We start from the raw sequence: 18,453 nt of genomic DNA, 5'->3' as shown, positions 1-18,453 counted from the left end.
ATGTATTTTTGTGCATGTTTAAGTAAGTTACTACAAGCAATTTTCCATTTCCAGGCAAAATATAATGAGGGGTGCTCTAGACTTTTGCACATTGCTATAGATGTTGTTTGCAGCATCATGGACATTCAGTCTGTGTGCTACTCTGGAGCCACAGGATGCTATACAGAGTTTTTTCCCCCACCATGCTTTCTGTGGTTTGGTTCTATTGAAATGAAAAACCTTAAAGTCTGATGTGAAATTTGTTACAGTCAGAAATCAGAGCAAAAATGAAAGAAATTGGTGATGCAGAAAAACACCCTGAGCATGACTGCGATCGAGGAATATTGCACACAGCATTTTCTTTTATGATTTTTATTATTGGACAGCAAGGCGACAGAACGAGGGAAAAAATATGTGGTGAATGTTACGCCATGCATGATGTGATGTTGCTTTTAAATAAGGCGACAGGCTAATGGTTAGCCTGTCGCCTTATTGCATTATGAGAAGAACAGGAAAATCATTTGAAAAACACAAATGAGTGGCAGTTATTTAGATTGCAGATGCATTCATTTGTAAGTCTGATTTTTTTGTGTGTGTGCAGTATCAATGTGTAAATGATTGTCGAGTTGAAGTGATTGGCTTTTGCTCTCTGGCCAAAATGTTCTAATCCATTCTCCTAAGCTCCACTGTAATTGAAGTATTTAATTTGGGAAGATAGATAGGCCTATAAGGGTATTATGGTAATATAAAAAAATCGATTTCTCTGCATAAAGTTGGCAGTGCTGATTTTTGTAATATCGCCAGGGGGAAACGCCAGGTTATAGTTATTAATTTGTAATTTAATTTGTTTGTTTAATCAGGGGTCATAGACCACAGAAGAAAATTCATCAGTTCTACCCATGGTTTTGTGCACACTCTGTGATCGCAGAACCTCCTGTGAACACTTCTTTCTTTCTGCTTGCTGATTTTGGATACTTTTGTAGAATAACAATTGTTTTTCATTTAAAACACTGGAGTAGTTCAGCTCATATCAAGTGTCCATCCATCCATCCATCCATCCATCCATCCATCTATCTATCTATCTATCTATCTATCTATCTATCTATCTATCTATCTATCTATCTATCTATCTATCTATCTATCTATCTATCTATCTATCTATCTATCTATCTATCCATCCATCCATCCATCCATCCATCCATCCATCCATCCATCCATCCATCCATCCATCCATCCATCCATCCATCCATCCCTCCCTTTGTCTATCCTTTAAACGGATAGACAAACATGCAGGAAAGCTTCCCCTTTGATTTTCCTGAAAACGTGCAAGCTGGAGATGGAGATTTTGAGATCTTTAATGACAGAGAGCTGGACAGACAGTACACCAGCCAGCTCAGCTCTGATGAATTAACTGTGGACAACCGAGTGCCAAACCCATCACTGCTCAGACAGTTTAAGTAGTGGTAGGTGTAAAATATGATTCAGAAGTCCCAAGAACTGGGGTGTCAATTTGTCCTCCAAACGCCCAACCAGCTCTCCCTACAGCCACCGAGCTTACAGATTTGTCTGAAACCAGCTGTAAATTTAATTTTAATGGTGCAACACCTTTCGCTGAGTCATGCACTTTCCCCTCCCCATCTCTCCTTTCCCCCACTCCTCTCTGCTTTTCCCAATGCTGTCACAAAACCGTCTTTCTCTCTGCCTTGTATTATCTCTGTCAGCAGAGAGCCCATGGATCTATCAGGGCAAGCTGGGAAATACAGATAGTGACAGGGGTAATGTGGACCAGGTCACTTCACATGCCTTAACTTGTCCCCTCTTTCAGTGCTCAATCTTCCGCAAACCACAGGTTGAGAATTTATCTGTATAACTTCCACTCAGCTTTGTGTCATTTGTTTACTCTTCTACCCAAAGCAAAAGGTGAGATTAGAAGAATGTACCATAAAAAAAAAGAGAACCACTTTATTTTCCAGCAGTCCTTTTTCTAACACCCAGAGCAGCCTTAAATCTCAAAGCAGAGCAGGGATAAGACGGTAGATTCATTCTGTCTGTCCAAATATACTGTACCTCAACAAGCCGGTTACAGTCAAAGGGAACCAAATATCTGCTCTCAGAAACTGATGAATCAAATACTTTTTTTCTTCTCATCTCTAAGACTGGCCCAAGGCATTCTGGTGGCATAACTAGACTCAATTCCCAACACCACATTAGGTATGTTATTACAGCGATGCAGGCCTAAGTATATGTCTTAAAAGAATGGAAACATTAAAAACTGAGATTTCTGGGAGTGTGAAAGTATTTCTGACACATTCACACATACCTCCTGACTATTTTAATGATTGCAATTTAACTATCTTTGTCTCTTATGCACCACTGTGGGTTTCAGTATCTTGCTGAAACACAAACAATAAACTGGATGGATGACCTAATCGACCTCCTCCATAGCCACCCACAAAGCTAAGCAGCTAATTGTAAAGAAGGACTCTGATATTTATTGCAGGTTACGACCTATATATAATATCTGTAAACATATATCTGTATGTGAACATGAGTATCTGCAGATGTGAGAGCACAAGACTTTTGGCACTGGCAACTTTGAGATGCTGTGCACAAGGTAAATAATAACAAATTATAATGTTATGCAAATTCCTGCAGTTATCCAGCAGCAGCCCAAGTAACTGCTGTCCCATGTTAGTCAGCGGTGTAACTATCGCTCAGTCTAGATCTTGTGTGAAAACTTACCTGCTTTTTCCTGTCTTCATAGTCGGCTCCTGGAGTGGGGTTCTCGCCTCAGTCGTCCCCATTCAGAGCAACATTCAGAAATGTGAACCCAGGAGTCAAATGGAAATCAGAGAACACATCCAACAGGTTTGGTATAACTTCTCAAATGGCATACAAGTTTCTTCTCTGTTACAGAAAGCCAGCGTCTTTTGGATCAATTGGCCTGAGTACACTTTTAGCAGTGGAGCTAGCTAACCTTGCTAAGCTGCTTGCACCAGCTGTTTCAAGCATACAACCATTGCAAAGTGCCCTTGCTAGCCCAGGCATGGAGCCATCAAATTCAGCCTTGATCCACATATCAGAGGCTCCTCCAGCAACCAGTGCAGAGACATGTTGTCTTTCTTTGTGTATTTGAAAATAGCACACGGCTTGACAACACCTTAACATAAAGGAGACGATGTTTTCAATTGCAAAGATCTAAAACAAGTTAAAAACAGAGAGAAATCCAAACTTTTCACCATTGCTCCTCCAGATACACCTTACAAAACTCAAACCTTTCCATGGTCTTCCATAGAAAGCAGTTGCATTGTTTGAAGGGCAGCTCAAAGGTCATTTATAGACAGAAGCCGAGTCAGCCTAGAACATCTGATCTCATCTGAGACTCTTGGCAGACCAATGAAGAAGTCCTCTTGCGATTCTTTACTTTCTTTGTACCCACTTTAAAACAATGAAGAATAAAAGCTTGCTCTCTTCCTTAACAAGGCTGGCTCTGTCAACTCCTGCCCTGTATCTGACAAGGGAGAGTAGATGATCTTTCTCTGCCCTTGTTTCTTCTCCAGGCCCCAAAAAATAAAGCGAGAGTGAACAAGAGCACCCTGTACTTTTGTGTCAGACTTTCTTCATTTTAAGGAGTTTAACATATCCTTGACTTCCTGTGGATTCACTCAATCGCTCAAGTTCCACAATATCAGACTCCAGATCTCCAACAGATCTGATGATGTTACGAGTAACAGTAAGCGTGTGCTGTTGACACAGGAGTTGACTGAACCTTCCTATGGTCACACCACTCACTCAAAGAAGAGAAGTCACTTTTTCTCTGTTTAAAACATGACCAATAAAACATAAAAGTCTCTCTAAAACATCTGTTAGCAGTCATAGTTGAATTAAAATGCCAGTAGGTACTTTTAGGTGAAATATTTGTAAAAGAAACATTGCATTCAACCAAAGAATGATCCGTAAAACCAGCAGGTAGGAACTTGATCTTGAATGTTTTAACAACATCAAAATGATGAGAAAAGAAAGAAATGCGATCAAGGTGAGCCAAAGAAATTCTACTGTCTTTATGTTGAGACCATGTGTACTGTCTGCAGCCTGCGAGCATCCTTCTCCATACATCCAGGCGCTCCAGAGAACACTGGCAAATTAAAAGAGGTTCTGCATGATGATCTAAAAGCTCACTCTCAGTATAGTTAAATTCTAAAAAAATAAATAAGCAGTAACACTGCAATCTTTCAGTTTTTCATTAGGAAACATGTCTGCTCTGCTCCACCATTAGGAGCATAGAGATTTAAAAAAACAAACAACAACAACAATAACAACAATCAAACAAAAAACATTAAAAAGCTCAAAAACAGCAGTGACTAATAAAGTTCTGTGTTGGGCCACTGTCTCCACTCTTACAGATACTGGGGCAAATGCCTTGGAAAATAAAATCCCCACTCCTACACTAAGTGTTGTACCATGTTTTAAAAAGACCTTCCCTGCCCACTCTCTATTTCAGTCCACTTCATTGTTCAAATCACTGTGGGTTTCCTATACAAACAGGACATCTGTTTAAGGTTTGCAGTTTTAAAGAACACTGCTCTCTTTTTCTGTTTCATAGCGCCATTTACATTCAAACTGCCCACTTTGAAAATATTTACAAAGCCTTAAATATTAAAAAAAAAAAAACAGAAACAGTCAATAAACTAAGAAACAAAAGCCTAACTAGAACGGTGTCCATCATTGTCAAATCTGTTTCTTTATTTTGGCTAAAGTTTCCTTAACCTGTAAACTTCCTGGCTTGTTAGACCAGACTGAACTTTAGACAACCTGTATATCCTGAAAAAATGACTCTGAGTTCATCCTCTTTATGTTTTTTGTTTCCTGTAATAACTTTTTAACAGCCACAGCAGGATACAACTTGTCTTTGGTTTCTGACCTCTGAGTACAAAACAAGTCACTCTGATCAGACAACATGCTCTCACTGTCACTGTCATCAGAAAGCCTGGTTCTTCTACCCAGCTGGCTGATTCTCTGTCTTCTAGTCTTAGCGCCAACTTCTGCACCAGCTTTATCCACATTTGTTTTCTTACTGTGCCGTTTTAATGGAGGTGCAGGATCCTCGTAGCATGGTCCACCTCACCAATCTGAACAACTCAAGCATCAATAATTTCATCATTTGGACTCACTTTTATCATATTTCCCTCTTCCTCACAGCCAAAGCACTTCATAACAGTGGACACTGCAAAAAAAATTTAATCATAATCTTCCAGTCTGACACGAAAGTGCAGCTTAAGCTCATCTGATTCATTGTGAAGAATCATAAACACCTGGTGTCTATAAGAGATGGAATGACTAAGTAAGGGTGATTTGCAACCAGACAAAACTTTCTTAATGGAAGACAAAACTTTCAACACAACACAAACGTCTTGAAAGCTCGCATCTCTGAAATTCATCACTTATAAATGGGGGCACATTAGAAAGAGTGATCAAGTAGCAGGCTGTCCCAGCAGAACAACTGACACAAAAGCTCCCCCAACAGCGACCCCTTCCTCGACTAGCCTATTAATCCGATCTACCTTCTCAACAAACAGGACCACAGCTCTGTTCAGCGCCCACAGTCAAAGCAACCTCCTCCACCACACGCAGAAAACATTAACCCTGATGTCATGCTTTCGTGTCAGCATGGAAAAGCAACCTGTACTAACCATGGTGTTTAGACACCAAGTGGCCAAAAACTTTACTAAAAAACCCACAAAATAATGAAACAAAACCAACTGATGAGGAAAAAAAAAACAAATAAAAAAACTAGGAAAGAAGGAAGTATGGAAAAATACAGCTACACAGATCAGACACCCTCTTGCAGTTCAGACCTTTCAAAGTCAAAGTCAAAGTCAGCTTTACTGTCAAAAACCATATATACAGATCATGCACAGGAATCTGATATTGCAGTGCTCACATGGCCCTCAGTGTTACAGGCCATGAGATGTAAGATGTAAATAAGGTAGTCCAACAAGTGCCACTCTAGAAGTCTCCAGAAGTTTACTGGCTGGTCATAAAATGTTGGGGGAATGTCACAGTTGTAAATATGGTTCTATCACAACTTTTTTTGTTTTCCTGCAATCAAATTTAAAGTGACTTTACATTTTTTATATAAACTAAAGGTAGATTTTTTTCCCTTTTAATATTTGATGTGTTTTCTATGTTCAGTTGTGAATAAAACATTATTTTATGACATTTCCAGTTCATTGCATTCTGGTTTAATTATTTTACACAGCATCCCCGTTTTTTGGAATTGTGGTTGTATCAACCAATTCAGGCACCTGCAAGTAAACAGTCCTTGTGGATAATAAAAAGAGAGATTGGACTTTTTTGTAAATGCAATCTGGAATCTGCAGCTCTGCTGTTGATTGTGTTTTATTTATTTATTATTTATTTATTATATATTTATTATAAGCAACAACTGGGGAAAAGAACAGGACCACTTGGACCTAACTGTCACTTGCAGACCTTGCTTCCATCCCATTCTTATAAAAGCGATCTCTGTGAGCAAATTTCCTAAAATCTGGCATAGTTCACTTAGAAGAAGAACCTATTAAAATTTGATGGTTGAAATTTAAAGTCACTGTGACCTCCAGAAAGCTGTTTTTCTCCCCCAAGGATAAGAAGCTCTAGATGACAAGATTTCAAACAAATATCTAATAGGATAAAACAATGATCTGATAACATTCTATATAATGTCAGTGGCTGACTTCACTGTGACATCATTACTCTCCACAGAAAGAAGAATCTGTGTCTGTTTTAATATTTTACATTTGATTGAATACCGGATTGGTGAGATTAATCTCTGATGCCAAGAGATCAAATTCTCTTGAAAATCTGTTTTCTTTAGGGTTGCCTGTGCTGACATGGATGCAGACTGCAACCCAAGGATTTGTTGGAGGCACACAACCCTAGGGAATAATTATTTAGTCAGACAACTGGTGTACAGAGTGGGGATACAATACCCAGGGCATATAAAGCAAATTTTGAAATAAACACACTGTGTCATCTATTTCAAAGGAAAGGGAAAAAGCTTTAGTTATGACAGGCATATATTAAAGAGAAAAAAATAAAGTACAATTAACATTTGATTCATAACTTCAACAATGGATTTAATAACCTAATCTAGGAAATATTATTCACCTTCACCTTATGTTTATTTGAAAATAGTACATAGAGAACATATCAAATCCTTTTGTTACCTAGCCTGCAACACAGTGCCAAACATGCCCCAATTTCAACCTCACACCTATAATTTCAAGATCAGATCATTTAAGCCAATAAATAAGGTGTTGATTGCAACTTAAGGCAACTAATGGAAACAAAATCATTGGATGACACAACAGCAGCCACAAATGAAAACTATAAAACTGTCTCTGTAGTTTGGAAGAAAAAAAAATAGGAGCTTTTTGATCAGCAAGTGAAATTTTCAAAGGCCAAAAATCACATAATCTATTCTGTTGTATTCTATTCTATATCACTAAGAGTTAAGGTAAGGGTCACTTACAGCTCAGAGTAATCTATGTGGAATCTATGCGATCACCTACCACAGAAGAGCAAAATTAGTGTTGATCAAATGACACTTTCTGGGATGCCACTACAGTTCACTTGGCTGAGCAGGCAATCCATGTGCCCAAAGGCTGTAGGGCCCGAGTTCAAATCTGCCTTGGCCCATTTCCTTTGTGTCATTCCCTCCTGCTCTCTACTGCCCTTGTCTAAAACCAATAAAGGCTGAAATAATAACAAATAAAGCTCCAAAGAAGTGACATCTTCCACACAGGTGCCTAAAATTCTAACAAATGATAATTAATGATGATAAGCAAGATGAGAATGAGCAAATCCTGAAGCAGCTACAAAAAATTCAGACTGATGCCACGCCCCCTGTCACAGGACACTTTGATTAGAAAATGCAAATATTTAAACATTTTAATGTGGGAATCTTGGAGTGCAGACACCATGCTGCTGTCCTACAGTATAACGGGAAATGTAAATATTAGGTCTGCCTCCTTCAGCACGCACTGTATTATGGCAGTGTGGGTTAAAAACGTAATTGGGGCATCGGTACTTCAGAGGGATCCGCTATTGCTGGGACATTAAGCAAAGTTTTTGCTGAGAGTCATGTTTTCCAGTGCGTTCTATTTCAAAAGACCAGCCACCTCTTGGAAAAGCCTTTTTCACCCACCGACTCGGCTTGACAATGCATCGCTTCATTGGTGCCACTGATTCCTGGATTTTTAAGTCCTCGAAATATGTCAAAAGATTTTACAAGACCTCGTGCTCATCGTTTATTTTCACTTAACTCAAAATACGGGCTCAGCTGCAGTCTGTTTACACGAGCCTGTGTGAAATAAAACCAGACGCTCTAGCGAAGATTCACCTCAGCGCTGTAGAGCGAGAACAGCTTTTTGACTTAACCTTCAAGCACTGATGTAGAGGCATGCGCCTTTCCATCCCAAGTGCGGAGACAAATTGTGAGTTTGTTCAGTTCTGTCAGTATACACACACCAACCCCCAACAAGTAATAGCGTTGATATGAATTCCCTTGTACAGAGACAAGCTCTGACTGTTGTATTGAAAAGAGGGGGCTGTGTACTCCGCGATGGCCATGGGGGAGTTTTTCGCTTTCATCAATGAGGTCAGCCTCTCAGCAAAAGCTTGTTGCTGCCTAGTAGTTTATCTGCAATACATCATAGGTGATGGATGGGTAATGGAGAAGCCATAGCTTTCTCATTCACAGCACTATATCATTTCAGATAAATCTTCAAGCTATCTGTTCATTGGGTTTCGGTGATATCCTCCACGGCACAGCCTAGTCCTGGTATAAAGGCACACTGATCTATCCATATCTCTCAATTTTTCCAGCTTTCTTTCTTGAAATCTCTTTATTGCTAAGAATAAATATGACTACACAGATGGATTTAGCTGTGCTGCGGATCATGATGATTATTTTTGAGTCTTTTAATATTTCACCCTTGTTATTAAGTTTATTAGAAAAGAAAACATTACAGCAAAATCAAAGAGAAGCTGTCATGGTCCTGGGCCATGTGGGCCCAGTATTCTTAGTTCTTTGTATTTTTGTATTTCGTTCCTTATTTTAGGCCATGTTTTCTGAGTTGCCCTCTTGTGTTGTTCCCTTAGTGTTTTCCATTCGTGGCTTTTGCCCCCTGTGTGCCCCTCTGTGTATCTGTGAGCCCTCGTCTCTCCTTATGTTTTATTCCATGTTTCCCCAGCCCACTATGCCCGCGCTCTCTCTCTCCTCCTGTTTGCACCTCTGTGTACTTCCTGTTTTACTTTGACAGTCTCCCGTCAGTGTTGTTTACTCCTGCCATGTCTTGTTATGTTTATCTGTGTCAGCTGTGTTCCCATGTGTGGCCACTTCCCCTGATCATCCCTCTTGTGTATTTAGTCTCTGTGTTTCATGTAGTCTGTGTCGCGTCGTCTGTGTTATCTCCCCTACCCCTTGTCATAGTTCCCCAGCCTCAACTAGTCCTAGTTTGTACCTTGTTTAGCCATAGTTTTCCCAGTCTATGTTCAGGTTTTCCCTCAGTTCCTTTGCTGCCTTGTTCCTTATGTTTTCGGCCCTAAATAAAGGCTCGCCTTCTGTTAAGTCCGGTTTTGTGTCCTCACCTCTGTTTGCTCTTGGGTCCTCCACTCACTCCACACGGTCTGCCCCGGCGGTCCGTGACAGTACGACGCGACCAGTATGGACCCAGCGACACAGAGAAGGGAGGTCGTTCAGACAGTGGAAGCGCTATGCTGTCAGTGGATGCAGCGTTCCGGGGAGGAGGATACGGAGGAGTTGCTTCACCCATTGCGGGTGAGCGTAACCGTGTTCCCCTGGCTGTGGGAGGCGCTACCCCCCCTGATTTCTGATTACCTCCGCACCATCCTCCAACCCCGTCCTCAGGAGCAGGCGCCCAGCGCACGGGCCGCGTCACCACCGTTCCGCTGTCACGCAACTTCCCCATCACCGCCTCCACCATCTTGCGGCTCCGGGGTGATTAAAGTTGGCTCACTGAGACTCGGACGCAACCTGGGGTCGCTACCATCCATTCCTTCGTACACGAGCCGCTCACCCTCGCCGTTTCGTTCGGACTTCGCTTCTCCAGCCTCCTTTCTGGCACGGATGTGGTCGGAGGATGAGGAGCCAGCCGTCACAGCTATCAATGTTGTGTCAACAGCCGCTGCTAGGAGGAAGCGGCGCCTTCGTCGCCGCCGCACGTCAGCGCAGCCAGAGTCCGGGGTGTCGTCAGAGCAGTCGCCTGGGCCGGAACCGCTGGCCGAAGCCGCCTCCGAGTCCATGTCAGCAGTGATTTTCGGCTCTGAGGAGATGTCCCCACAAATCACTGCCCGGGACATCGCTGAACGGGAGCAGGTGGTTCTCGCGGAGCTGGAGGAGAAGCTCCGGTGGAAGCCGTGGCTGACCCCCGACTGTGAGCAAGTCTTTCGGGGAACGCGCCTCGCTCTTGGGGGCCCGCGGAGCTGCCAGGGCCTGCCCCGTTTCACTTCCCCTGCAACCGGAGCTTCCGTCACCGCGTCGCCTTCAGGGAAGAGGCGACGGCGACGTCACCGTGGCGCCGCGCGGCAGCTGGCGGTTGGGGAGGGTCTCGTTTCATCTCGTGCCCCTTCCGAAATGGAGGTGAGTGACTGTGCTTTTGCTCCACGTGTCTTTTCCATGGGCGAGATCATGCCCACTGCTGAACTGCTGCCTACCAGGCTCAGCCATAAGAGAGGCGATCGTATCAAAGAGCCAGAGTCCGTGCAAATATCTGTTTTACCGGCCAAGACTAAAGAGACTGTAAATGGACCAGCTGATAGTAATACTACAAGCAGCAAGACTGAAATTGAACAGCTAGAGAGGCCCCCCAAGGGTTGTAGTGTCTCAACATGAATGTTTAGCGTTTCCATGTGTGACCTGTCTTAACCACCACTCAATCACTGATGATGAGTCTGGGGGCATTCTTGTTGCTGGAAATGTGAGCAAAACTGAGCGTGACCCATTAAGTGGGGTTTCCAGGAATTGTGATGTAGAAGCTCTTCATGTGGCCGTACAAGCGCCAACAGAAACCCTGCCAGTGTCATGTAGCGAGGATGGCAGGGCTGTGTCTACCTGTTCTGAGGGAGCAGATAAGGAAATTCGATACCATGTTAATGATTTAGAGAAACCAGAGACTGTTTCCTGTGTGGCTTATATAACTGAGCCTTTTGACTCCCAGTTGAATGCGTCTGAGAATTGTGACCATGAACCCACTCTAGTTGGTGAGGACGCCACTGTGAATTCTAGGCATGGGAACTTAGACCCAGAAATTAACCCTCCTCCATTCCGTGAGGGCAGGGCACCTGTTTCCACCTCTGCCAGGAGTAATTCAGTCCAGGACCTGAGACCAGGTGGCGAACTGATAAACAGTGAGTACATGGGCACGTTAGCCAAGAAGGTGTATTGTGTGTCAGAACATGCTCGGCCTGAGACAGTCATGACTCATGCTAGAGGGCCTATGGATAACCTGGACTGTGTTCTGGATGCTGTGAGAGATAAGGAAACTGTGTTTAGCTCCACAGCGAGGGCAGCCAAGGGCAGCAGAAGCCACGTTAATGGCTTAAAAGGACAAAGTTCTGTTTCAGGTGTTGCTCCCTCAGCCACGCCCCATGAAGCTAATGATCCCAAGGCTGAGTTTGAAGTGCAGTCTACTTTGGTTTTCTGTGACATGACGAATAACATTGTATGTGTTACTGATCGTGACACTGGAAACGTACCCCTAGGCAATATTTCCGCTGGCAGCCATGTGGAGGTCGTCCATGTGACCAAGTTTTCTCACATTAAACCTGAGACAATGAACTCTGAGTTTAAAGATTCTAAGACTGTTGACTCAGGAGACATTGTGTTCTCAGAGTCTAACGCCGGTACTGTGAACATTAAAAGCGTTCACTTTCTTGACCCCTGTTTGAAGATTGCAGGTGCTAAGGACAGTTCTTCACCTGCCCTCTCTGAGCGTGGAGTTATGTCCCAGCGGTCTGTTTCGCCACAGGCTTCAGCCCAGCTAGCAGCGCAGCTCCCTGCCCAGTTCGCAGCCCGACCTGCATCTGCTGCTGGATGCCCGGGTGTGCCAGGCCGGCACCCCGCAGCGACTCCGCTGCTTCCTGCCACGCCAGCTGGAGGGCCCGAGGAGCCCGTTCAGCCTCCTGTCTCCGCTGGAGGGTCCGAGGGGCCCGTTCAGCCTCATGCCTCGTCGGCTGTACAGGCTGCTTCTCAGCCTGCTAAGGATGGCGTGAGCTTTCTCTCCGCCTCAGACTGCCTTCTGCTTCAGCCGTCTCTTCCAGCTGGAGGGCCCGAGGAGCACGTCCAGCCTCCTTCCACGTCGGCTGGGGGGCCCGAGGAGCCCGTCCAGCACCATGCCACGTCAGCTGGAGGGCCCGAGAGGCCCGTCCAGCCTCACGCCTCGTCAGCTGGAGGGCCCGAGGAGCCCGTCCAGCAACATGCCACGTCTGCTGGGGGGCCCGAGCCGCCCATCCAGCACCATGCCACGCCTGCTGGGGGGCCCGAGCCGCCCATCCAGCCTCACGCCTCGTCAGCTGGAGGGCCCGAGTCGCCCATCCAGCCACCTTCGGCTTCTGCATCTGCTTCGTCTGCTGCAGCTCCGGCCTGTGCTTCGTCTGCTGCGGCCCCGGCCTGTGCTTCGTCTGCTGCGGCCCCGGCCTGTGCTTCGTCTGCTGCGGCCCCGGCCTGTGCTTCGTCTGGCCCCGCCTCGTCTGGTCCCACCACGATTGGTCCTGTGCCCACCGGGCCTCGGCCAGTATGCCTGACACTGGAGAGCCGCCATTGCCTTCCGCACGGCTGGCCTCCGGACCAGCTCTGTCACCTGTGCCACCCGCCTGGTCGGCCCCCCGACCGTGTGGCCCGTGAACTCTTGTGCCTGTGGGCTCTGGGTCGGCCCCCTGAACTTTCTTCGGACTATGGTCATGTGCTCCTGTGTTTTCTGTTGTTTGTTTTTGTTTCCCGTTCTGGTCCCTCCGTCCTGGTCCCCCGCCTCCCGCCCTGGGTGGGATGTTTTCTGTTTTTGTTTTGTTTCTCGGGTTTGGGCTGTCGGGAGCCAGCCCTTTAGGGGGGGGGGGGGGGTGATGTCATGGTCCTGGGCCATGTGGGCCCAGTATTCTTAGTTCTTTGTATTTTTGTATTTCGTTCCTTATTTTAGGCCATGTTTTCTGAGTTGCCCTCTTGTGTTGTTCCCTTAGTGTTTTCCATTCGTGGCTTTTGCCCCCTGTGTGCCCCTCTGTGTATCTGTGAGCCCTCGTCTCTCCTTATGTTTTATTCCATGTTTCCCCAGCCCACTATGCCCGCGCTCTCTCTCTCCTCCTGTTTGCACCTCTGTGTACTTCCTGTTTTACTTTGACAGTCTCCCGTCAGTGTTGTTTACTCCTGCCATGTCTTGTTATGTTTATCTGTGTCAGCTGTGTTCCCATGTGTGGCCACTTCCCCTGATCATCCCTCTTGTGTATTTAGTCTCTGTGTTTCATGTAGTCTGTGTCGCGTCGTCTGTGTTATCTCCCCTACCCCTTGTCATAGTTCCCCAGCCTCAACTAGTCCTAGTTTGTACCTTGTTTAGCCATAGTTTTCCCAGTCTATGTTCAGGTTTTCCCTCAGTTCCTTTGCTGCCTTGTTCCTTATGTTTTCGGCCCTAAATAAAGGCTCGCCTTCTGTTAAGTCCGGTTTTGTGTCCTCACCTCTGTTTGCTCTTGGGTCCTCCACTCACTCCACACGGTCTGCCCCGGCGGTCCGTGACAGAAGCAGTGGGAGTTCTTTGTCAAATGTTTATTACAGCTCTGCTTTGCTGGCTAATGATTAGCTTAGCAGGGGTAGTGGTTCAGTTTTTAGCTAACCTAAGGGCACTCTGAGTGTGGGTTGGTTTGTTTTTTGTTTTTTGACCTTGTAGAGGGTTTTTTTTCATACAACTTTTCAAGTTTACGTCATTAACAGTGAACGGAAATACAATTTACATTTCATTTGCAATTTGTCTTTACTAAAGTCTCCAGTGTTTCTAGTAAGATGGCTGTCAGAAAAGAGCATTATCTGTATGAGATTATGAATGTGATCTGTGTTCACTAAAGGACAGAGAAAGCAGCTTACCTTAGTCCACAGCTTTATCAATCCCACAATCCAAATGAATTAGCAGCCACACAGTTGAGCACTGCCGCTGTCGTACAGTGATAAATATCTCCAATGCGAACACAGATCACTATCAGAGTGTTACTGTTCACAAGGTTATCTCACCTTTATTATACTACCTCTGGTGTCAGGTTAATTTCTCTCCTCACAGGGGTCAGCATTAACGCCTATGCCGGCCACTACACAGAGTGTTGCTAATTGCACAATAAGTCCAACAGAAAGAGAGATTTCATTGTCGCGCACTAAAAGCTAAACAACAATGATTCCAACTTACCTCCTTAAAAAGTCAAGGGGAAAAGCAGCAGTTTTCCTTTTGCGGAGAGAAGAAATGTTAAATATTCTCTCTGAGCCGTTTTAAAAGTTCCTTCTGTTCACGAACCTTTTGTCCTGGGTATGCAAAGATAAGCACATACCATAATAAACAGGGTATGATACTGCTGCCACTGGCTTATATTCTAATACCAAATCTGTAGTGCAGCAATAGATAGAAGGTAACACAAGATAGCTTGGGGTAATCTGTATGAAGCATGAGGTATATTCATCCCCCCTGCACCAAATAATCCTAGCTGTTTTAAATATAGAATAGATAACTGCTGCTCTGGTGGTATTCTGGGGGAGATGATAGACGGTGAAATGGAGCCAAAATGAATGGGCCCTTAGTTGAACAGGCCTAAATTCATTTCACAGACCCAGTGGAATGGAGTTATCTGAATCAACTGTCCTCCATGGCTGCCTGAGGGATATTGGAGACTGCTAAGGTCAAATTACAAGCGAGGATTCGACTTGTGTGTGACTGTGGAGAAATTACCTTAAGAGTTTGCAGGAGCCTGACAGGAGCCTGACAGTCAGCGTGTCTGCTACACTAAGATCCACTAAAACAAAAAGAAAGAAAAAACAACCCTTCCTGTTGTGTATTGAAGTCCCTATTGACAAAAGATGTCAAATCAAACAAGCGTTCACGCAAATTTAAAGGTTACATCTCTGATTCAGGAATGACTAAGCACTGACATGGATGTGAACCCCTTTTCTGAAGCGATCGCTGGCATTAGAAGATGAAGAATGACAGCGAAAAAGGCCAAATATCACACTCCTCTTCCTGCTAGAGGGACATCCTCCAGACAGCAGTGGAGCTCGGATGAAATGTGACGCTCTCCAGACACCTCCAGGTCCTCTAATGAGATTGTGCTTAAGGTGTAAATTAGTTACACAGTCTTGCTCATCACAGACACTGGAGCAGCAAATCCACTGGGTTGTTCCAGTTCCACCAGCCATGATGGAGATCCATTTCATGAACATCGCTCATTAATATGGTAATGGAAGTCATTAATGCTTGATAGCGAAATTAATAGAATTATAGTACTTGGTGGGTCATAGCCAGGAACAGTGAAAAGGAAGGGGCTTTGTTTCCAGTAGGAGCCATTTGCAGGAAGAAACATGTTTCTAGTGAGAGTGTTTAAACATCCAAAAATCAGTGAATATGTTTTGTATTTAACACTCACAGATACGAAATGACTAATCCAGTGAAATGTGGACGTGGTTTGTGTTTCAGCACTGGTGAGTGAGCAGAAGCAGAGAATTTTGAGCATCAGCCTCCTGGTAGCAGTCACCTTTGACCACTGCAATCATCTGCTTCTCATACGCACATGCACGTTGTCACGGTGGTTTATATATGCATCTAGTGTGTGATTATTTGAAAACCGATGCCACCAAGGGAGTGTGCTCTGTCTTAAATCTTCAGTTGACCAGTCGGCACGCATTAGAGATGAATGCACCAATCTAAATACTGATACTATTGATACCAGCACTGGTATTGGCATTGGATCGATACTAGTGCGATAGGATCGATACTTTGTTTCTATCCTCCAAGTAGAGCATGTAGCCCACTGCTTTATTTTGGACATGTTGATACAGTTTCTGCGAACACTAAAAATGATGAGGGAAATTCATTTGCAATTATTTTAGCCATTTAGCTTTACCTTTTCATCGAGGACAACCTTGTGAGCTGGACTACTGAATTACAGCTATCTCCCATAAAATGGGTAGTATAAAATTGAAGATCGCCTCTGGCTGAGTCTTTAAGTCTAGAAATGAGTGAGTGACGTCATGGTGTATGCAACAATATTGACTTCAGCACACAACAAAACATTTGAACTTTTATATACTGTCTAGCCCAGTGGTTTTCAAACATTTTACACAATAGGCACAACCTTCACATATGCACCCTGGCTTCTCTGCCAAGTGAGCTGCCATTGGCCTTTCTTTTAACTGTCTTGTTAGTTAAACAGCATCATCTGCATATTTATAAATATTTCTTTATAATTTTCCCTTCATTACCTTGTCCAACCTTTTCACATAGTCTAACACATAACCCTACTGTTTCTTGCATTCTTCGGCATTCTTTTGAGTTAAGCTGAAGGCCATACAACCTTTTACAAAGCTTTCCTTTTCTTTTTCCTTTACTTTGTGTTTTAGTTTGACCAGATGGACTTGCCCGTCATACGAGATTTGTCAGAAGACAAATCAGGATTATCAGAGTCTTGGTTGGTAAATAAATACTAACAGTTGTGGGCAGTAAATATATTGCATCCATTGTTTTTTGTTTGTTTGTTTGTTTGTTTGTTTGATGCAGCTGTATAATGTAATAATTGACTCAAAGTGCAAACTGTGTCTGCCTTCCTTCGGGAACTACTTGTTTACCCAACCAAGCATTGAAAGTTTTTAGCTGATCAGGAAGTTTAACCTCCACGATCCCTGTCATGGTCCTGGGTCGTGCGACCCAGTGTTTTGTGTTTAGTCTATTTTGATGTTTATTGATTGTTTAGGTTCTTTAAGGTAGTCCAGTCCTTTTGTAGTTATGTTACCCTTGTATCAAGCCTCCCTTGCCCTTCGTGTGTTTATGTCTGTGTGTCTTGTATTGTCAAGTTCATGCTGTCGCGTCTGTCACCTCCCCCTGTACTACGTCTCCCCGGTTCATGTCCCATGTTTCCTGTTTTACTTTGAAGGCCTGCATTCACTGTCAGTGTATTCAGTTTCACTCCTCCTGTCCTGTCGTTAAGTTCATGTATATCAGCTGCGTTCCCATGTGTGGCCACTTCCCCTGATCATCCCTCATGTGTATTTAGTCTCTGTGTTTCTTACAGTCTGTGTTGCGTCGTCTGTGTTCCCACCCTCCATGTTTCCATGCCCGGTCTGTTGTATTCATAGCCTTACCTTGGTTCATTCCCAGTTTAGGTTTCTGTTTAGTTATTGCTTTTGAGCTGCCCTTATTCTTGTTTGTTTCTCTTGCGTTACCAGCCACAATAAAAGGCTCGCTTTTGTTTAAAGTTTACTCCCGTGTCACTCGTGTCCGCACCTGAGTCCTCCACGCACTCTCCACACGGTCTGTCACAGCGGACCGTGACAATCCCAGGAGCTCAAAAGATCGTGGTTATTCTGCCCAAGGTCGGCACCCCACCCACAAGCTTATCACCAGTAACAACTACGCAGCCAGAGGCCTTTAATATGAATGACAAATGAGCCTGATAGTGGGACAACGCTGTCATCTTTGTACTTGCAGCATACAGATGGATGCACGCACTTAAGGAAATGCTTACCTTAGACGCATTTTTCTAACAAGTTGTCACATTTTGCAGCACCGGTCTGATCGGAATTGACAGTTGGGGATATAAAAAAAATCAGAGTCTGTGTCACGCTGAATCTGCCACAAATCTCTGCTGGGACGCGACATAAATCAACTTCAGAACCACGGACAGCTCCAGTACGGTACGGCATACTAAAAGGAGGCTGGAACGCACGGGGAAACTGGGTTAATTAGCACCACACCGAGGCTACTGTGCCCACAGAATTCCACACCCCGATTGCTCCCACGGATTAATTTCTGCTGTTTCTGGGTAGATTCGGGTGCCGACAGAATTATGAGATGAGGAACGGCCCGGGCACCCCCCGCTCCCCCAACACACACACACAAACACACACACAGAGACACACACAGAATTGTATATGTTGCAGTCTCATCATCAGCGTTTATCAGTGCATGCAATATGAAATCTCTGCAGTGAAGTATTTAGCATTCACTTTTTTTTGTTCTTGATGTTTTAGGAATTATGGGCTGCTCTCTGAGAGGATTCAAATTGCATTTCAGATGTAATTCGGGCACAGTGCGCACGCTTTCCCACCAGCCTGCATGTTAATTATTTCTGCAAAGTAGTAAGAGCCAATAAAAAGGAAACGGAATCCGCCTCCCTGACCAATTCACATCCTGCACGCTCTGGCGCCGCTTTTGATCAATG

This window comes from Rhamphochromis sp. 'chilingali' (genome assembly GCF_963969265.1).
Source record: "Rhamphochromis sp. 'chilingali' genome assembly, chromosome: 7".
In the NCBI taxonomy this organism is placed as follows: Eukaryota; Metazoa; Chordata; class Actinopteri; order Cichliformes; family Cichlidae; genus Rhamphochromis; species Rhamphochromis sp. 'chilingali'.
Note: the sequence above shows the minus strand (reverse complement) of the source record.